The 20,755-nt window shown below is 45.5% G+C and overlaps 1 non-coding gene and 2 pseudogenes across 1 annotated transcript; all 3 read left to right on the forward strand.

Annotated features, from left to right (window-relative positions):
• Window positions 1-267: 267 nt before the first annotated feature.
• LOC136055020 (CWF19-like protein 1) lies at window positions 268-11,852 on the forward strand (annotated as a pseudogene).
• Window positions 9,964-10,106, forward strand: LOC136055316 (small nucleolar RNA SNORA12). Its single transcript, XR_010622834.1, has one exon. It is a non-coding gene; the product is annotated as a small nucleolar RNA SNORA12 (small nucleolar RNA).
• Window positions 11,853-11,934: 82 nt separating the features above from the next.
• LOC136055021 (inhibitor of nuclear factor kappa-B kinase subunit alpha-like) overlaps window positions 11,935-20,755 on the forward strand; it is a 30,560-nt pseudogene continuing 21,739 nt past the window's right edge.

The raw sequence follows: 20,755 nt of genomic DNA on the forward strand, positions 1-20,755 counted from the left end.
CTGACAGTCTGCTTTTCCAGCCACTAACTCAGAGCCTTCGAGACTGCCTTGCCAGCCAATTGCTCACCCCCACCACTGTGTCTTTACCTAGCTCACATTTTGTCCAGACAAACACTGTAAAAAACAGCACTGAAAGTTTCGCCGTCAACCAAAAACTACATCGTTGGCGCACGGCAACACAGCGCGCACGCTTCAGCACCCCGGGCCTCGGTGGGGGCGGGGCGGCGGCGGAGCGCTATGCGCGGTGCACCCGAAAGCAACGGCCGGGCCGGGTCGGACTCGGAGTTCCGCCATGGAGGCGCTGCCGCTGCGAGTGTGAGCGGGACGGTGCGGGGCGCGGGGGACGAGGTTGGGTTGTGCCGTGCTGTGGCGGTTCCTGAGGTTCCGTCTCCTTCAGGCTGGCGTGCGGCGACGTGGAGGGGAGGCTGGAGACTCTCTTCGGGCGGGTCCGGGCCATCCAGGGCAAGAGCGGCCGCTTCGATGTAAGGCTGCGGCGGGGTCGGTGAGCGGGGCCGGGAGCCTTCGGGTCGGGCAGATGGCGGGTCTCGCTCACCCCCTCTCCGACTGCTACCTGCGTGTGGGTGCCCGCGGGGCCAGGGGGCCCCTGCCGAAGCTTGATGTGCCCTCGGGTTTCTTTGTGCTGCGCTGAGGGCTTGGGAAGCAGGAACCTGTGGGACGGGAGTGCTGCTCCTCTTTTAGCGAGTGTAACAGTACCACCGAGTGCAGAGACTTTTCCTTACGCGGTGGGGAGGGGGAGATGCACGGTACCTCAGAGTGAAGCGTTCCACCGCGGAAGCGCTCTGCCTTGACTTTGGTGCTGTGCGACTCTTTCTTGGTGTGGTGTTTGCAGATGCTTTTGTGCGTTGGGAGTTTCTTTGGTTCCACTTCTGATGCCGAATGGGCAGAGTATCGATCGGGGGCCAAGAAAGGTAAGGAAGGAGCTGTCGCTCCCCATATCAAATGTGCTGGGGTGCTGGGGGCTGTGCTGTCGGAAGGACCACTTACGCATGTCCTTACAATCCTGCTTGGCTGTGCAAGCTGTCCACATGAAGCTGCCCCATTTGCTGGTTATGAGTGAGGTCTCAACACAGGGAACCTAAGCAATCTCATATAGCTGGACTGTGGGAAGTGGAACTAAGTCTTGTGTCGCTCTAGAGACAATGTAGGCCATGGATCATTTAGGGGTACCATCTAGAGGATGCTCCTTAAAGCATCTGGTGAGGAGAAAAGCATTTTGTTCAAACAGCAGGTTTGGAGGCCTTTTTCTGAAGGAAATTTTCTTATTCTGTGTTTAAGGCTCCTTGGCACACTGAGGAGCAGTGTTGGGATGTCTGTGATTCCTAGTATGTGTAGATGAATTTCACTTCATGTACCGTATACCAGACTGATCGCCTGTTGTTTTCTTTTTCAGCTCCAATTCCAACCTTTGTGCTTGGCGCTAACAACCAAGAGACCGTGCACTGTTTTCCAGATGTCACTGGCTGCGAATTAGCTGAGAACATCACTTACTGAGGTAGTGTAATTGTATGATGCTGCTTTCAAGAACATTTTGTCATCTTTGTGCTTTGACTCACCCCTCCTTTTTTTTTTCATGAAGTTTTAAGGTGGCATCTCTTACTCTGGCACTGAGACTGGAATTTAACGTCACATTGAAGGGCTGATATATCTGCTCTGTGAAATACAAGCATTCCTTTTTGTTGTTGTCATTGTCTAACACACTCCAAATTTTGCTACCCAAAAGAAAAAGTGGTTGAAAGAGTTCTTTGATGGAGAACATATTCCTGTCCTATGCCTCTGTTTGTGCAGTGAAGATTTCCTATATGAAGCCTAACTGTGCGGTGCTGTGAGGTTGTACTGGAGTAGCAAAGACAAGAAGTATAATCGTTAAAAGTGGCGAAGCTGCAGCAAAACTAAAAGGAAAGGTTAATTTCTTTATTATAGAGTGCTGTCTGACGAAAATAGTTGCTAAGAAACTTGGAATTGGCTTTTTTACTTTCAGTCTTCATACCAAGCTTTTGATGTCAATTGACTGTAGGGAAGCAAGGTAGTGGTGAGGAGAGAAACTCGAGATAAAACAGCAGGGTCCGAGCCATTGCACTAAAATGTCTTTCCTAGAGTTTATGAACATAGAAAACGAGCTGCTTGTAAGAAGGGTTTCAGTCAAAGTAAGGCAGGACTTCTAAATCTGTCTCTCTGCTTATGATACAAGTGAGATCACTTGCAGCTTTTAAATCTCAGGTGTGTGCTTTTGTGTTCTTGCAGGCCTTCATTGAGGTCTTTTCAGTGGTACTTCAGGACTACAGATCGCACACCTGAGTGGCATCGAGTCTCAGGATGAGCCAACTCCTGCCTACAGCTTTAGCTTGAAGGATGTGACAGTATTTAAAATGTCTTTGTTATCAACCCGAAACTTCAGGGGTGTAGTTACATTGCTGACTTCCGCTTGGCCCAAAGATGTTGGGATTTATGCCAACAGCACAGTAAGCCTTCTGTTTTCTGGAGAAATGTATTTCCAGATGTATCCTACAGTGGCATTTCTGCTTGCTTTGGCTGTTTGCAGAAGAACCCTCCTGATTGCTTTTGTTTGTTTGTTTCTGTTTGTTTTTGTTAGTTTGTTTTTTAATTTACTCATGTAAGGGCTTTGTAGGATAGTTTCCTAAAAGAGCTTTCTTTCCATGGACATTACAACAATTTGTGTAGAAAAGTTGATGTTTAATAACTGAAGGTTCTAGCATGCTACGCTCAGGCCATGAAGCCTGAGTATCTCCTGGAGATACTGTTCATTTGGAGTTGTTTCTGTTTCAGCAAAGTCCTTGTCCTACAGACTGGGCCCCACTGGGATCACAGAATTGAGTTGAAACAGACCTCTAGAGGTCATCTAGTCCATCTCCCTTCCAGTGAACAGAGACATCTATAGCTATATCTGGGTACTCAGCTCCCTGTCCAGCCTGCCCCAGGGACCAGGCGTCCTCTGCCTCACCGAGCAACCTGTTCCAGTGCTTCACCACTCTTATTTAAAAAAAAAAACCAAAAAGTCCTTATATCCAGTCTAAAAATCCCCTCTTTTAGTTCGAAACTGTTTCACCTTGTCCGATCACAACGGAACCTGCTTAACGAGTCTGTCCCTTTCTTTCTTACAGCACCACTTTAGAGACTGAAAGGCCACTGTCAGTCTCCCCAGAGCTCTTTCTTCTCCAGGCTGAACAGCCCCAGCTCTCTTAGCCTGTCCTCGCATGAAAGATGTTCCATTCCTTGGGTGCTTTTTGCGACCCTCCTCTGGTTGCACTCCAACAGGTCCACATCTGTCCTGTACTGAGATCTCCCCGTCTGGATGCACTACTCCACGTGAGGTCTCACAGCACTGAGCAGAGGGCTAGGATCACCTCCCTCACCCTGCTTTTGATGCAGCCCAGGATACTGTTGGCTTTCTGGGCTGTGAGGGCACACTGCTGGCTCATGTCCAGCTGCTATCCATCAGTGCTCCCAAGTTCTTTTTGGCAGGGCTGTGCTTTGTCCTTTCCTCCCCCAGCTTGTATTGACAGTGGGGCTTGGTACAACCTTGCTTTTTTGAACCTGTGTGTTCACCTGGGCCCAGTGCTCAAGGTCTCCCTGGATGGCATGCCCTCCCTCAAGCAGGTTAATTGCAACACACCACTTGGTATCACCTGCAAGCTTCCTGAAAGTGTGCTCAATCCCACTGTGAATGTTATTGATGAAGATATGAAAGAGCATAAAGAGGATTCTGACTCTGCAAAGGCAAAAACAGTTGCACAGTTATGATGCACAAGCATGAGGCTGCAGTTGTCTCCTTACTTTTCTGCAAGTCTTCATGCTGCCAGGATGCTCATGTTGTTTCATCAGAGGTACAATTCATCCTAATTCTAGTTTTAGTCTGATCTACATGACCACCTTGACCTCAGAGCAGTGTACTAAAGGAGACTTCCGTAGTGATTTCTTCAGCAGCGCTGACTGCTTTCTCTGCTTTCACAGCTTACTTCAGTCCAAACTTAGAAGGTGGTCAAAATGATCACTCAGATTTTTTTTAGCCTTTTTTTCTCTTCAGTTGTTTAATCAGTAGAGGAAACTTGTGTCAGAGTGTTTCTCAGTACTTACATGCCAGTGCCTCTTGCCAGATGCCCTTGCCAAACACAGGCTACTTCTTAAAGTTTACATCAGGCATGGACGCTAGTTTGTGCCTTTATATGGCATGTGAAAGGAGAAAGGAAAATTTACATCTCAGGTCCCTCAAGAACAGCTTTCACTTTGGCACTGGAGGAGGCCAGAGATGTAGAAGTGTTGGTTTTAAAGGAGCTCTGCGGTCTTCTGATCCAATTTTCACCTTGAGTTGATGTTGCTGTGAGAGTGCCACAGGTGTTTCTTCAGTATTTCTTGATCCCTCTAACCATCCTTTCTGATACTTGCAAACTTCAGCTTTACCAGAGTAAATGTGAGTGATGTCATTTACATCAAAGTAGAATCCCATTCACTGGGGCACCTCCAAGAGCTTGCTAAAATGGAGTGAAATGCTATGTGTAACAGTTTTCGCTTCCTTCATGTCTTTTGACTCCTAAAAAAAAATATAGTGTCCTGTCTCTGAAAGCATACAGTTGGCCTTCTGGGCTCCAAGCATGCACTGCTGGCTCATGTCCAGCTTCTTGTTCACCAGGATGAGTCCTTCTCTGCAGGGCTGCCCTCACGGGAGTTCTTACTCCAATCTGTGTAAATAAGTGGCATTGCCCCGGCCCAGTGCAGCACCTTGCATTTGGCCTTGTTGAACCTCATTAGGTTCCTATTTCTCCAGCCTGTCAAGTCCCTCTGGATGGCTTCCCTTCCATCCAATATATCGACTGTACCACTCAACTTGGTATTGTCTGTAAACTTGCTGAGGGTGCACTCGATTCCATTGTCTGTCATTGATAGATGTTGAAGAGCACCGGTTCCAAGACCGACCCTTGTGGGGCACCACTTGTGACCGGCCTCTGCCCAGACATAGAGCCGCTGATCACAGCCCTTTGACTGCAACCAGCCAGCTACTTCTTAATCCATTGAAAAGAGATAAATTGTGTCTAGATCTTCGTGTTGAGATGCTCTGTAGTAGTTCAGCATATTGTTCCACTCTTGGTTTCCCTCAGCTTGCTTATCTGCAGATGTGCTGTTTGGATTGACAGATGAAAATATTAGTAAATATAATACACAAACAGCCATCTTGCTGAAATGTGTGCTTGAGAACCTGAAGATTTCAGTAACAAGTCTCAGATTCCTTTGTATGCTAAGACACTGAAATCCCGTCAGTCCAATAACAGCAAATTTAAGAACTGAACAGTAAGTTCTGCGTTTTCCTACCTGAAGCTTCTTGTTCAGTAAAAATGGTGTGAGAAGCTAAATTGCATGAATGAGAATGAACACCTTGGAGAAGTTTGTGAGTTACTTTTTCCCGAGATGGTTCTTAGCTCTGACCATTTTCAGTGGGACTGGAACCGGCAAGACTTCAGCAAAGGTCCTGCTGTTATCCTCTGCTCTGCCAACTGCAGGGGCAGCAGAAAGAAGTACAGAGAGGAAATCTGCTTTCTTGGGAGTAGGTAGATGCCTGTACAATTACATTTCTTGTTGAACTCCGTGAGGTTCCTGTCAGCCCATTTCTCCAGCCTCTCCAGGTCCATGTGGATGGCTACACAGCCCTCTGATGAGTCAGCCACTCACCTCATGTTTCTGTCATCTGTGAATTTATTGAAGCTGTACCCTTCTCCATCATCCACGTCATTACTGAAGATGTTAAAAAGGACGGGACCCAGTAGTGTCTCCTGGGGTACTGGCCTCTAATGAAAATTTGCGCTGTGGACTTCTGCCTTCTGGGTCCTACTGTTCAGGTAGTTTTCATCCCAGTTCACTGCACATCCAGCCTATACCTCAGCAGTTTCTCTATGAGGATCTGCTAGGGGATGCTGTCGAAGGCAATACCCATGGCTCCCTACGTATTCAGCAGGCTGGTTGTTTCATTACAGAAGCTCATCAGATTGATCAGGCCTGACTTCTCCTTGATGAAGCGATGCTGACTACTCACAATGATTTTCTATTCTTTCTTGTGCCTGGAAGTAGTTATTAAAAAAAAAAAAATTACCAAAAGTAATACTTTGTAAGTAACAGGTATTGTCAATTTCTGAACATCTCTTTTCCCCTCTTCTTTTCTGTCCTTACTTTACTTCTCAGTCTAAGGCTAATGACAGCATAAAAGTATTTTTAAGCCTGCTTTTTGGTTGTGTCTTATTTTGCTTTGATTTCTCAGGGATGGGAGAAAACATTTTGCTTCCCGGGTAAACTTTAGTGTTTTCCTATTCACTTGACTCACACACTAAAGCTCTGGCACTCTGGGAATGAGGTTAAAATGTGTCTTAATGATTTTGACTTATATTGCTTTTTGCCAGAACTCACTTTGTGCTGTACTAGCTTCACAAGATCAAGGGAAGGAAAATAGGGCAAATTTGTATTGGTGAAATAAGTGGATGCAAACCTTGAGTAGGAAAATGATGTAAATGAGTAGACTTAGGTTGGAGGTAAGAAATCAAACCGTATTCACTAACGTACTTCGAGGAATGGCAGCAGCCATAGTTATAAACTCTACATTTCCAGCAAGCAGGTCAGTATAAGCAATTTTTTCTCACTGTAATCTGACAGAGTTTTTAAAATAAAACTTGTTTTATGTTTTGTAGGGAGAAATAGATACCACTAAATGTGGTTCCACATTAATATCTGATTTAGCTTCAAGTGTCAAGCCAAGGTATCACTTTGCTGCGCTGGAGGAGGCCTATTCTGAAAGACTTTCTTACAGGTTTGTAAGACATTGTGAAATCTCATTTATTTTGAAATAACAAGTTCGATTTTTAGAGAACGCAGGAGGAAAACTTCAGTGTAATTTTATGAAGTCTTCTGGCCCCTTTAAATCTCTCTTTTTCCAATAGAGTTGAGATTGTTTCTCAGATGTCACTTCTGATCACAATTCCTGCTGCCTCAAAAACTATGCAGTCCCTGATAACACTTACCCTAGAATTTCCAAGTGAATCTGATGCCAAATCACTTGAGTTCTGAGTTCCATTTCAGTAGTGTTCAGCCTAATTTCAGGGATACCTCTGAACGTGTATTGTGGAAAAGCTCTCATACAGTGAAGAATTTTGTGCCTTCAGTTAACACTTTGTATACAAAATGTGACTGTTGACATGATGTAGGTGTCAGAACAACATTTGAAGAGAACTAAGGCTGTCTTGTGAATGCTGCAAAAGATTATTACTCTTATCGTAGCAAAAACACATTAAAATGGAAGTTGTTTTCAGTCTAGTTAAATGCCCTCTCAGTTGTGTATTTGGCTTGCTGTGAGATCTCATTTTGGTCTGCGTGGTTATTGGTTGTTAGATAGGTTCATAGGTACATTAGGTTGGAAAAGACCTACAAGATCATCTAGTCCAACCATCCTCCTATCACCATCCCTACCCACTGAACTACTAAATCAAATCCCTTAGCACCTCATCTAAACGCTTCTTGAACAGCGCTAGGGATGGTGCCTCAACCACCTCCCTAGGCAGGCCATTCCAGTGCCTGACCACTCTTTCAGAGAAAAAATGTTTCCTCAGATCTGATCTAAATCTTCTCTGGTGCAACTTGTGGCCATTCCCTCTCATCCTGCCCTGTCCTGTCCTCACACTGTTTTGCTCAGATGCAAACCCCTGACTTTGACCTTTGGTTTCCTGTGGTCCTTGGCAGAGCCTTATCTCATACTGCATTTGTAAAGCTGCTTTTCTGTTCTTGTGCAAAGCCTGCAGCTGTGAATGTGGTGTTTGACCCTAATAAAAGGCCTAGCTTATCAATGCCATCAGTTTATATTCAGGGTCAGATCAGGTATTGCAATTTAGGTGTGGAATCACATGTTTTCAGTGTGATAAATAGGCCAGAACTAGCATGTGTGTTTGACAGCATTAGTCCTTGTTTATACATACGTGGTAGTTTCACCTCATGTTGATGTGTTTGTTTAAATTAACTGGTGCTTTTTTACTACTGAGCTGTGAACACTATGTTCCTGAAAACAATGTTCTTCCAGTAAATTGGAGCACTCAGTGACAGTGTCAGTCAGCAAGTCTGTGAGACTGCCACCTGCTCCTCTCTTAAAGGAACTTTTTAGGGGGCATCAGTTCTTTGGTCAGGTCTTGCTTCCCAGAGCTCTGCCCTTCATCTCTGCATCAGCTGGGAAGGGGAGCTGGAAAACGCATCTCTTCCAGGTCTTGTTCCATTCCTTGTTCTAACCAGCAAGCTTTATGCAAACACTTGTTTCACTTTCCTACCCCATAAAGCACAGCCCACAGGGCCCTGCTGGTTCTGTCTTGCTAGCCCAGAAGTGGAGAAGCACTTGGTTGTTAGCACTGGCACACACGTAAGTACATTCTTTCCTACATGCCAGCAAAATCATGCTAAGATGTAGCAATATTTATTTAAAAAATGAAAAAAAGCAAACAGTCTTTCTTTGCAGCTGACTCAGTTTTCTTTTCAGTTTCTTTGCATTCACCCATACAAAAGACATAAATAGATAGTCACAAATCTTTTGAAAAATAAAGCATGACTCTGTTTTGCTGGAGCAGATGAATTACAGAGACAGAAGACTTTTTGGTGCGGCAACCTTATAATCTGCCAGAACTCAGTGTAAACTGAGATTTCTGCACCTGCAATAGGATGCACTGGCTGGAGTTGCAGCAAAAGCAACTGGAATGACTAGTTCTGTTTTTTTCACATGCAGATTAAACAGAAGAGAAGGCAGCTTTTACATCAAGATCTCAAAGTACATCTTAGAGGTTGATTAATTCACTGGTACCTTTGCTTTGCCTCCAGTCCATGCCTTTGTATGACATATTCTACTTGAAGATGCTGCAGTGGCAACTGTATCTGTTTTCAGTTTGAAAGTAGGTAGATAGGGATTTTTCTCGTCAATGTAAGAAATTCTGGCAGCAATGGAATTCACTCAGTTTCGCTGAGTTCACTCAGGTGCCTTCCTGCAGGCCAGACATTCTCTGGCACTTGAAAAAAAAGATGTTAGAAGTTATTTTTAATCTTTTTCACTCTCCCTTTCTCAATCCTCTAGTAATTAATGACTAGTTAATAAGTAGTTCATAGTAACTGACGCAGAGGAGAAAACTACTGTTTCTGAGGCAGAATTGCTAGGCTGGGGAATAGTTAAGAGTGCAGCCAGAGCACAAGTGAATTTCCACAATATGGTAAATGTTGCTTATAGTGAATAACTATGTGCATTGTTTCACTCTAGTGCTACCTTGCCCTGGCCAACGGTGGCTTATTACCTGATCATGTCTTGATTTTGCCTGTTGGGCACTATCAGTTGGTGACTGACTAGTCTTCAGATGTGATGGAAGAAGTGGCCAAGTACAAATCTGCCCTGAAAGAATTTTTCAGAAGCAAGGGAAAGAGATATGTCTTATTTGAAAGGAACTATAAGAGTCAGCATCTGCAGTTACAGGTATGGTTTCATTGTACTCCTAAGAGGATGCAGCTGTGCACTTCTCCATGACTGAACTGAAAGGGAAAGCTCACTTTCAGCTTTGTCAGAGTATGCGGAAGCATTTTGCCCACAGACAGAGGCAGAACAAAACCAAAACCGATGTGCGTGATGGTTGTGCTACAATCCTTAAATTCTTCATATTATAGCAGCAGAGCATCAACTGTGTTGAGTGGGCAAGGGAAACTCCTCCCTGCATAAATATGATTTAAAAACACCACAGGGATTCCAGGCAAGGTTTTAGAACTGGTTTCTTACTCTAATCTGCTCCCATGGGCACACAAGCTGCTGCGTGCTCACCTTGCAATTGGAGTAGGCTGAAAATGTAAGGATATGTGCAAAATTGTAGTCATTATTTACCAATATCAGCCCTTCAGTTTGATTTTTTTTCCTTGTGCATGGGTCACTTAGTGGTTTATTGTGGTGGTTTGTTTGTTTGTCAGATCTGCAATGGTATCAGAGCGGCCTGGAACTACCACAGAGATCAGAAAGGAGGGAAGCTGTGCTGAGATCTTTTTCAGGCTCTTAGTTCTCAGCTTTTTATTCAACTCCTACAGGAAAGTTCTCACAAGTTTAAATCTGTACAGGCAGGTGCTCACCCATCCTGTTTGATGACATTGAACAGAACTGAGGAGCATACCAGCTTCAGTGATGGACTGATTGCTTTCTGCAAGGCAGTGGTTTCCGTCATCTTTACTTCTTTGGAAACGTTTGTCTCTCCAGGTGATTCCTGTCCCATTGGACTATACTTCTGAAGACATTAAGGAGTGCTTTATTACACAGGCACAGGAGCAACAGATTGAACTGTTCGAAATCCCAGAGCACTCGGATATCACACAAGTACGAGATACTTCAATCTTCCTTCACCTCTGTCCCATCGGGGCTGCTCTTTCCCTCTGCTCTTACAGCCTCGTGCGGTAAGATTAAGCTGTTTGGAAGCAGACTGTGGTAGATTTGATTTGGAGCCCACATGCCAGTTGTGTTCAGCTCTTCATGAAGTTCCTGACAGTGTCATAAGATGTGTTGCTTAATCTGAAGTTTAACAAGTCCTTTGTCTGTAGCATTTGTTGACTGCCCTCAGTGGGCCTCAAGCATATATCTTCTTTTCTTTGATTCAAGCATATATCTTCTTTTCTTTGATTTGATGGAAGTATGTGCTGCTAGGTTTGTTCAGCACTTCTGTCGCAGTGCAGATTGCTAAGATGTCCCCTGGTTTCCTCTGCCTAGTGTTGAAATTCAAAATATAACTAAGGTTTGTGCGTCATCTTTGTGTGTGACTTGAATGGCAGGGGTGTAAGAAATAACTCTGGTCATAAAGCCTGCTAAACTCACTCCTGCCAAACACCAGCCCCCTTCCAGCATCACTGTGCATCAGGTAGTTTTAATTTCCTGCAGATAAGAGTTCTCTAATCTGAGAAGTGCAGATGGACTCTCTTCACATTGTTTTACTCTTTGTCCTCTACAATATACCATATTAGCCCAGGCAGTTCTGATCCAGGCTTTGTTATTTACTGGCCCTGTAGTGCAATCTGCAGTTAAACAACAAAAAATATTAAAGCAGTGAACTGTCTGCTGCCTTGCATTGTGAACACACACTGTTCCAGCAGAAAGCAATCCATCACTTCCTCATCTTTTGGAGATTATGAGATGTGGTTTGAAATCTGTGCTGCAGTCTGGGTTGGCTTGTTTTGCTGTTTCCCATCCAAACAAATGCAGCTGGAACCTCCCTCAGAATTCTGAGTGGCCTTCAGATGGGTAGGAGAGTGAGAAGCCTCTTTCAGTGTTTCATTAGTGAAAAAGTCTGGTGTGAATCTAAAGCCCGCTTGTGTGGCTTCCTGATGTGGGCAGGACATGCGTGCACGGCACCCTTGCAGCGTTCAGGTCCTGGGAAAACGCCTGGGGGAAGCCTGCCTCCCTTTTGGCGCCAACAGGCCTCAGCTTCCCTCCTTCCTACACAGGTGGTGCGGCCAAGCACGCCGTACTTTACGTGAAGCTTGACACAGGTGAGAAGCTCTTCCATCGCATCCGGGGCAGCTTCCCGCCGCAGTTTGGCAGGTGGATGCTTCACTTTTCCCCTCTCCCTCCCTCCTTCTCCCCCCCCAACCCCTTTTCCTCCCTTCTCCCAGATGTTCTCGGCACAAGACGCTGTGCCAGGTGCTGATGCCGTCTGTCCGGCGATGCCTTGCTGGCTCTCCCTCAGCGCTCCGACTGGGGCAGCTGCACGGCGGCCCGGCCCGAGGAGGCGGCGCAGTCCAGCGCCTTCCGTCGCGACTTCCAGCCCTTTGACTTCGCCTTGCGGGACTGACGTCGGGGCGGGCGGTGCGCTGACGCGGCGATAAACGCGGCAACAATGGCGGAGCTACGGTCGCGGAGCTGGGTCCGGCGCCATGGAGCGGGCTGCGGAGCGTGGGTCGCCCCCTGTCCCCAGCAGCATGGCGCTGCGGGGACAGCCGGCGGGCAGCTGCGGGTCCTGGAAGATGCGCGACTGCCTGGGCACCGGCGGCTGGGTGGGCGGCGGCGGCGGCGGGGGGAGCGGGCCTGCCGTGACGGGGCCGTGTGCCGCAGGACACGGGCGCCCGGGTGGCCATCAAGTCGTGCTGGCTGGAGCTGAGCGTCAAGAACAAGGACCACTGGTGCCACGAGATCGACATTATGAAGAAGTGAGTGCCGGCCTCGGGCCTTCAGCCAGGGAACGGGCTCCGCCGCTTCCCTATTTGGCCCCTGCGCGGACGGGGGCTGCCCTGGCACTGTGGGATATCGTCCTGCCGTGCCCATCCGAAGGGCCCGTCCCTGCGGGGCCCGCTGCGCCGCCTGTGCGCGGTCGCCGGGCTCCCGTGGGCAGCCCTCACGGGCGGCAGCGGTCCCGCGGGGCGGCAGCGTAGTGCGGGCTGCGCGCCACCTTGCTCACGTCCTCACCCGCAGCGCTGCGGCGCGTTGTCAGCTGCGGCGGTTTGCGCGGGGTTTGAGGGTGTGCGGCTTGTCGTCAGGGCCTCCTGGATGCGTCTTGCAGTCTCGGGAGCAGCGCGTTACGGCTTAACAAATCTCTGGGCCAGAAGGAAGGTTTCCCTGCACTCGGGAATAAGAGGCACATGTGAAATGTCGTCACCCAGAGCGTGAGCCGGGAGCCCAGCTCTCCATCAAAGTCCTGCATCTGGGCGTTGAGGTGTTTCTTTGCGTCCTTGGTTTTGGTGTTCCCAGGATGGGGTGTTCTCATGCTGGGTGCTGATAGGGTGCGCTTCTCAGCAAGGGTGCACCTGGGGAGTATAGCTCAGACCCGAGTTGTTAAACATTGGTGGCCAACCATCCTTCCTCCTGGTCTCTGAGGGAGTAGACAGTGTATTCACAGGCTTTCAATCTACCTAGGTCGAACCATCCCAACGTAGTGAGAGCCTGTGAAGTTCCTGAGGAAATGAACGATGTTTCTCTTCTGGCACTGTTTTATTGCGCAGGGGGTGACCTTCGGAAGGTAATGTCTGCTTTGCACAGCAAAACGGGGATGTGATGCCATGTCTATAGCTGTGGTCATCTGTGAAGCATATGTGTTCTGCTGGGGCTGCTTTTTCTTTTTTCTACTATCTTACAGGGAAGGAAATAGGCAGTGACTGCTTCAAGAGCTTGTAAGCAGGGAGACTAACTTTTTACATGGTCATAGTGACATAGCAAAGGAAAAGGGCTTTAAAATAAAGAGGGGAGTTTAATTTCAATGCTGGAAAGGAATTCTTTACTCAGAGGGCAGTGAGGCTCTGGTGTAGACTGCCCAGAGAAGCTGTGGGTGTCTGATTTCTGAAGGTGCTCAAGGCCAGGCTGGATGGAGCCCTGAGCAGTCTGATCTGAGGGGAGTGCCCAGCGCATGGCAAGGGATAGAACTGAATGGGCTTTAAGGTTCCTTCCAACCTAAGCCTGGATTGCAGGCACTCTGTGTGTCAGGGTTTAGAGCCTGATGTCATTCATTCCCATGTGGTCCAGTGTTGCACTGCTGTCAGCACTGGGCTGGTGCTGCAGGAGCTTCACAGACTTCAGCTGGCTCGCTCTTATCAGGCTGGGAACTGCTTCTGTGCAAAGGTGCAGCATTCACAAGAAAAGGAAACTGGCAGCAGCTGCGTGGTCAGATTGGACCTCATCCTCTGCTCCATTGTAGCTGTATGCAGGAAGCAGTCACTTGTTTAGGGGTGGAGAAGTAATTTTCTGCCACTTAAGTTCTTCTTAGAAATCATGTTATCAAAGTGATCAGGAAGCTTTTTTTCTGCTCCGATTTTGCTATTTTTCCTCATCACTGATATGCAGCAAACAAGACTAGAGAAATCTGAGCAGACGTTAAATGCCATAATGCATATCTGTGAGAGCAGTTAATGTGTAACTCACTTGGCCTCATGTTATGTTTTAGTACTGTTTAAACCAATTGGGACAGTATTAAGAGGCTGAAAGGTTGCCAATTAAAGGAAGGGGCTGTATGTGGAAATAGCATACTGCAAAGAAACATAGCTGTTCACATACCTTGTGATGCTTGGGTGTTGTATTTATGCAGTAAGAGTTTTGAGAACACTTAAAGGCAAATTTGAGACCTCAGCCAAGAAATCTGGGGTTATATTAGCTCTACATTCAGTGCATTATTTGATTATTTAGCATTTAATGCACAGATGCTAGAGCAGCCTGAGAAGTACTGTCCTTTATTTCGCTTGATTGCTGTTATGGTTTTATGTGAAATATGAATAATACAACAAAAATCATAGAACCATAACAATTGCACGTAATGCTTTGTTCTTTAAAAAATAAAGAAGACTGTTTCTGGTTCAGTGGCAGAATTCTCGCCTGCCACGCGGGAGACCCTCTTCAACTCCCAACACACCACATGATGTGGAATATCAACAACACAACAAAGAACACAAAACCATGACATTTTCTGATCCCGCTCTAAGTTCTTAGAGTCTTTCTCTTACAGTTGTTGGACATTGCTTGTGCTTTTCAGCGCTGTCCGTTTCCCATTCCACATCTGTAATCTTTTATAAAGCCTGGAAAAGCATCTGTGCCTGTGGGCCGTGCACATGTATTATGCTTGTACTCTCAGGGCAATTTCCTCAGAAGGTGGGGAACACAAGGTTCTGGGAGCCTGGAGATCCCTGCTGCTTCCAGCCATCTGGCCCTGCGCAAGTCTCTCGCCCACTTGCTTTCCTATGGCTTTCAGGTTTCGGTGGTTTTATTCTAGCAGTCCAAATCTCTTCCACCTTGTCTTGGTGCAGTGAATTTTTGTTTTCTTTCTTTCCCTCCCCTTTTTATTTCACTCTATTCAACAAGAGTTACATGTGTGCTGTGCCATGTTCTCTGTGGTGTTGGCAGGGGATGGAAGATATTGTTCCTGACTACTAATCGATGCGTTGCAAGTATAAACACTTTTTTTTCCTTTCTTTTAGCTGCTAAACAAACCAGAAAACTGCTGTGGACTTAAGGAAAGCCAGATACTTTCTCTGCTCAGTGACATTGGTATGTAGTCAGTGGACTTCATTGTCTGTTCCTCTTTCAGCTCACCCTGAGAACGGAACTAACAAAAACAAGGTGAAAAAACAAATGGGGCTTCTGTTCCTGTGCAGGGATCTTACGTCCTTGGTGGTCACAGAGACGAGAAGCTTGCAGTAACGACGTGTCCACGGAAAGGGACTGAAGAAGCTAGGTAGCTGTCAGCTTTGGTTAACTGTGACATTAAGGTCACAAGTTAACTGTTCTGTTCATGGGTCTGGAGATGCCAAACGGCATGCCAGTCTGAAGGAGTGTGCCCAAGTTTCTGTGCGGCTTCTCTCTGCAGGGTGTGCTTAGTAGCAGGAAAATTTTGTTCAGGGTGACAGAACAGGAGAGCCAGTAAACCAGAGCAGAGAGCAAGACGGGGAAAGAGCATAGCAGAAGAGAACATACAAGCTAACCATGCCATGGCTTGTCCAGCAGTCTTCTGGGTAGTGATTTGCTTTCAACTGAGGATTAATTAGGTGAGGAATCCCCAGATAACTGGCAAGATATCCGTACAATCCCTTAGTACCATGACCGTATATAGAACAGCAGGAGACAATAAAATACTGCATATCAGGACAAGCAAGGTCACTGCGAGAAAGCGAGGAGACTGAGTTATAGCTACAGGGCAGTTTCTTACAAACAAGTTTATTCCAACTGTATGCAGAAGCTAGAGGCAGTTGACTTGTGTTCCCAAGCTAATGTGAGCCCTTCCTCATGGGATGATTGCCTCTTCAGGCCGTGCTCTGTATTCTTCCACACAGGCTGTTTGCCAGTCTTGTGTCTTGACAGCTTTACGTGAAACAGGAAGTGTCTTACTGCATAAAGCATTTGTATGTTGCTGGTAATGCAATCTCTTCCTGTGATGTCTTTGGTAAAGGCTTGGAAGTGCCATGGAGAAATGCAAGTTGGAAGCTGTGGAGTGTATAAATGAGTGACAGATGAGTGAAGGTGCTGACTTCTCTCTGGTGAGAGATATCATGTTTCTAAGGTTGAAAAATCATCAGTTAAAAGAAGTTCACCTTTTGAAAATTGCTTTTGCTGTTCTGTGTGTGGCAGTGACATGTAGCACACAGTTGCAAAATAACCTTTTATTTAGCAACGTGTGGTGTTATCTGGGTGGAGTAGTGATTTCCCCCCTTTCTACAGGCAGTTTTTCTCCTGTTGTTGCTAGTGGCTTCACAGGGCTACTTACTGGATGGCAAAGTCCTGCCCTTTGCTTTTTCTTCCATGCTCTGTTCCCTTCAGCCGCTTCCACCACCTTGTTAGGGTTAAGTTCTGGAAACCAGCCTGGCTAAAACCTGGTTGATTTTTTTCTTTTTTTTTCCTGTTTAGTTCCCAGCTGGATCAGGGAATCAGCTTCCTTCTCTCTCACCTTAGAGGCAAGAGATCTGATCTGCAGTTGTGCCACCAGGTCTGAGCTCGCAGCAGCCTCCCTGTTCTGAGCAGAGAAGCAACTTGTTCAGTCCTGAAGCCATGTGTACAAACCCAACAAATATTTTAAGTCAAGTTCTTAGCAGTTTTTCTAAATGAAAACATTCTGCCCTCCGAATCAGATAAATCAGAGTTGTTTTTCAGCTATGTCTCTAATAAGTGTGTTTTTTTTTCTATTAAATCACACTTGTCTTTCAGGGTCTGGTATCCAGTATTTGCATAAAAACAGAATTATTCACAGAGATTTAAAACCTGAAAATATTGTTCTTCAGGATGAAGGTGGGGAAGGTAAGTCACATTTCTTCAAGTTGTCAGCAGCTTTGCCTGAGAGGAAATGAAAGAGTAGCTTCTATCATTGAACTAGACTGAAAACTCAACTATGAATTTATGAACTGTTGATGTCTTCTTAGGGGGACAGATTCATTAAGATTCATTCTTTGTCATTAGAAGCAAACGACTTTTGCTTCTATTCAAGAACCTTACATGCAAACAAGTAGGAATGATACAAAATTGTAGTGTATGGTAACCTTATGTTTGTGGCTGTGAGTGTTTTGTATAGTTAAGCTTGTTTGAACATAAAACCAAATAAAATGGTTTTCTTTATTGTTACTTATCGAACAAATAGCTCAAAATTCCAAGATAACATAGAATGCTGATCTAGAACTGATGAGTTGCTTTAAAGGAAGTTGTGTCTAAGATGGGGTAGGTGGATGAGGCCAGCCTATGTGGTGAAACAGCAAGTTTCAGTGCGTTGTCACACTTCAAAGCTTCACCATGGACTTTTTTCAGAATTCCTGTTCTGGCTTTCCCCTTCTTGGATGCGTATCACCGCGTAGGTTTGGTTTTGTTTGGCTGTTTTTTTGTTTTTTTTTTTCCTCTGAATGTGCTCTTCTGATCTGTTTGAACTGCTTACAGATCATTCACAAAATAATAGATCTGGGTTACGCAAAAGATTTGGATCAAGGAAGTTTGTGCACTTCATTTGTTGGAACACTGCAATACTTGGTAAGACTTCTATTATGTGTACAAGTGATGTGGTATTACCATGTTTCATACCATTGTAGAAGTGTGTGTCAGAACCTACACAAGTCCCTTGTCATCCTCCTGCTGGTATCACCTCTGGAGCCATGAGCCACTCCTAGACACAGATTTGTCCCTGCAGAGTTGCTGGATTGTTTGAATTGCCACTTTCAAAGTGTCCTTGTACGGTTCTTTTCAGGCTCCTGAACTCTTTGAGAATAAATCCTACTCTGTCACTGTTATTACTGGAGCTTTGGAACAATGGTGTTTGAATGCATTGCAGGATTTCGACCTTTCCTACACACAGTCTCCAGCCGTTTACCTGGTAAGGTGTTCAGCAAAAGTACTGACAGCTTTCACATACAGTGAAGTGACAGTGTGAACTGCAATGTCAAATTTAGTGTTGTTGAATGATGAGGCTTCTTGGTCTGTTAAGTCTTGCAGAAGGTAGTGGCACTTTCATTGCATTAGTGACACCGTGACTGTCAATTTATACGTATTGTCATGGGTGGTGATTACATTATGTGACAGCTATTGAGCATAGGAGTTAATGCAAAAATTTGAAGTTAAAAAACTTTATTATAAATCATGCTGTTAAACAGGGAAATAACGTCAGAACGATTTAATGCATGGAAAGGAGAGATACCGACCTTTGTCCACCCAGGCTGTGAGATTACTTATTTTTTAGCAACAAATAACACACAGCAAGACAGACCTTCTGTTGCAGTGTAGACAAGTGGGATGTGCTTCCAAATAACTACAAAAATGAGAACTGAAGGACTTCAACTTGCATGTGGAAATTTCTCCGTGCTCTGTAAGGGCTAGAACAAAGAGCAGAAATGCTGATTGATATATTTCCACTCCTTAGCTTGTGGTATGTGGACTGTACATGTAAAGATAGGTTTTTTTGAAGAGTGATTCTGCAACAGAAGAAATACGAAACTTGCTCTTTCGATAGCATTAAAATAATGGGAGGGGGAGGAGGAAAATTTGAAAATTAAAGTGCTTTAACAACAACAACAACAAATTAAAAAAAATATAGTGCAATAGTTTCTCTTTAAATGCCTATCTCTTGGGATTTTATTTTAGTAGTTCAAATGTTTGTCCCATTTTTTCCAACATTGGAGAAACTTGGTTTCTTAATAAAAATGTACTGAAAAACAAATGACTGAAGGAGAGAAACAACTCTTCGAAGCATTTGTACCCATAAAAACGGGAAGAGAACAGTGTGAGCCACCTGCACGCAGCTTCAGTTCCAATGGGGGCTGGTTAAACGAGCAAGCTGGTCTCCAGGGGCAGGAGGTGTTCATCTGCCTTACCCCTGGCTGATGACTATGGCACAGGCCACGCTTACATGGGACTTGCACTGGGAAATCCTGCTGCTGTGCAAGCAGCTGAGTTCTAGGCAGGATGCAAAACAGCGCTAAGGGAGCTAGGATGAGGAAACAGAGTTGCCAGTGGTGGTTTTCCTAGTGTTGGCTCCAGTAATATGCAGTGTATCCAATGCTTCTATCTTAAATGCTTCTCTGGGGTTAAGGTAAGTGCAGTGGCTTTGCCAATTGACTCCTTCAAGTTCAAACTGTCTCACAGCTGTGTGGAAACTGATTTTATTGGGCAGGATTGTTCTGTGGTCCACAAATGTTTGTTGCCTGTGATCCTTTTGTTTGATGCTCTCCAGATGTCCTTGCAAGCAGATGTGAAAATGTTTCCAGAGGCAGAGTTATTTGCCTTGCCAAAGGACTTCCTTCTTCCAATTGGATATAGCTGCGCTAGGTGAATTGTTTAGAAATACCTTCTTCATTCTGAAAAAGTTTCCTAAAGCTGGCATTTTTCGCTGATGACCGATTTGCTTGCCCTTTACAAAAGAAATATTGTCATTGTATCAACAAAGGATTTCATTTTCTAGGCATGAGAAAATCAAGAAGAAAGATCCAAAGCACATATTTGCTTCTGAAGAGATGAATGGGGAGGTTCGCTTTAGTACTCACTTGCCACAGCCTCACAGCCTCTGTAGGTAAGTGTGACAGTGTGATCACATACGATAATTTTTGGCTCATCTTCTAAGTGGAGGTGTCCTTCTTTCTCCTAATGATGTCTCAACCTGTAAGCAAGCTATTATTTGCTTTAATAGAATAGCTTGTAGTCATGTGGCTCTTCATGGAAACTTTCGGCTCTCAAGTGAGAGAGATGACTTCATTGACATCTGCCTGAAAAATTGATGGTAGCGAATCTCATAAACCAAGCCTTAAACTCTTCTTATATATCTTTAGCCATGGGAGCTTAAATTAGCTACTTCATGAAAGCAACGTCATCTAGCAATGGTGTTGGAAAAAACTGCAGCAAGTACAGGCAAGGCCTCAGATATGGTCAGAGCCTGCTGAATAGGGCATACAAGAAGTTCCTCAAACTTGAAGCATCTGATTTTTGTCTCCCACTGCATAGTGGGGTGCTGCAGAGACAACAGATCCAGACTCTTCACAGAGAGGCAGAGTGAAAGGACCAGGGGCCACAGCACAGGTGCTTGAAAGGAAATGATATTTGCAGATAGGTAAAAAAAAAAGCTTCCTTGAAGCAAGTGATGCATCCCTCAGTGGGGGTTCTCAGTCCTCAGGGACTGCCTGGAGGTGATCCTGAGCAGCCTACTGGATCCATGGCGTTGGACCTGTTGGGAGAAAGAGCTCAGACTGTGAGGCCTCCAGGAATGTCTCTGGTCTATACTGTGTCAGAAATGAGAGTGATCATCTTTCGCTTACCTAAAGACACAAGTAGTAAATGTGCCCAGCAGGTGCAGCATAACTCATTGACACTGGAGGCCTTCAAATAAAGTTGAGAATCAAGTATGACTAGTTTAGGGCCAGTGCTTTGAGCGTCTTGCACTTTGTACTTCTTTTTACCCTGTTACTGACAATAAACTTTTGTGCTTCTTACGTAGATGAACATGGAAGAGAGCCTTGTGGAAGACAAAGGGACATGGCCAATCTCTTTTCAATGGTCTGTGGGGACAGGGCAGGGGGAAATAGCCATAAACTGGAGCATAGGAAGTTTATCACCAAATATGCGAAGGAATTTCTTTCCAGTGTGAGTGGTGGAGCACTGGAACAGGCTGCCCAGAGGGGTTGTAAGACTCCCTCTGTGGAGATATTCAAGACCTGTCTGGATGCCTACCTGTGCAGCCTGCTGTAGGGAGCCTGCTTTGCGGGCATGGATGTTGCACGCCATGATCTCTGGAGGTCCCTTCCAGCCCCTGCAATTCTGTGA

Source organism: Cyrtonyx montezumae, unplaced genomic scaffold (genome assembly GCF_038088225.1).
Source record: "Cyrtonyx montezumae isolate F1298 unplaced genomic scaffold, pur_monq_1.0 scaffold_4, whole genome shotgun sequence".
NCBI classification, from domain to species: Eukaryota; Metazoa; Chordata; class Aves; order Galliformes; family Odontophoridae; genus Cyrtonyx; species Cyrtonyx montezumae.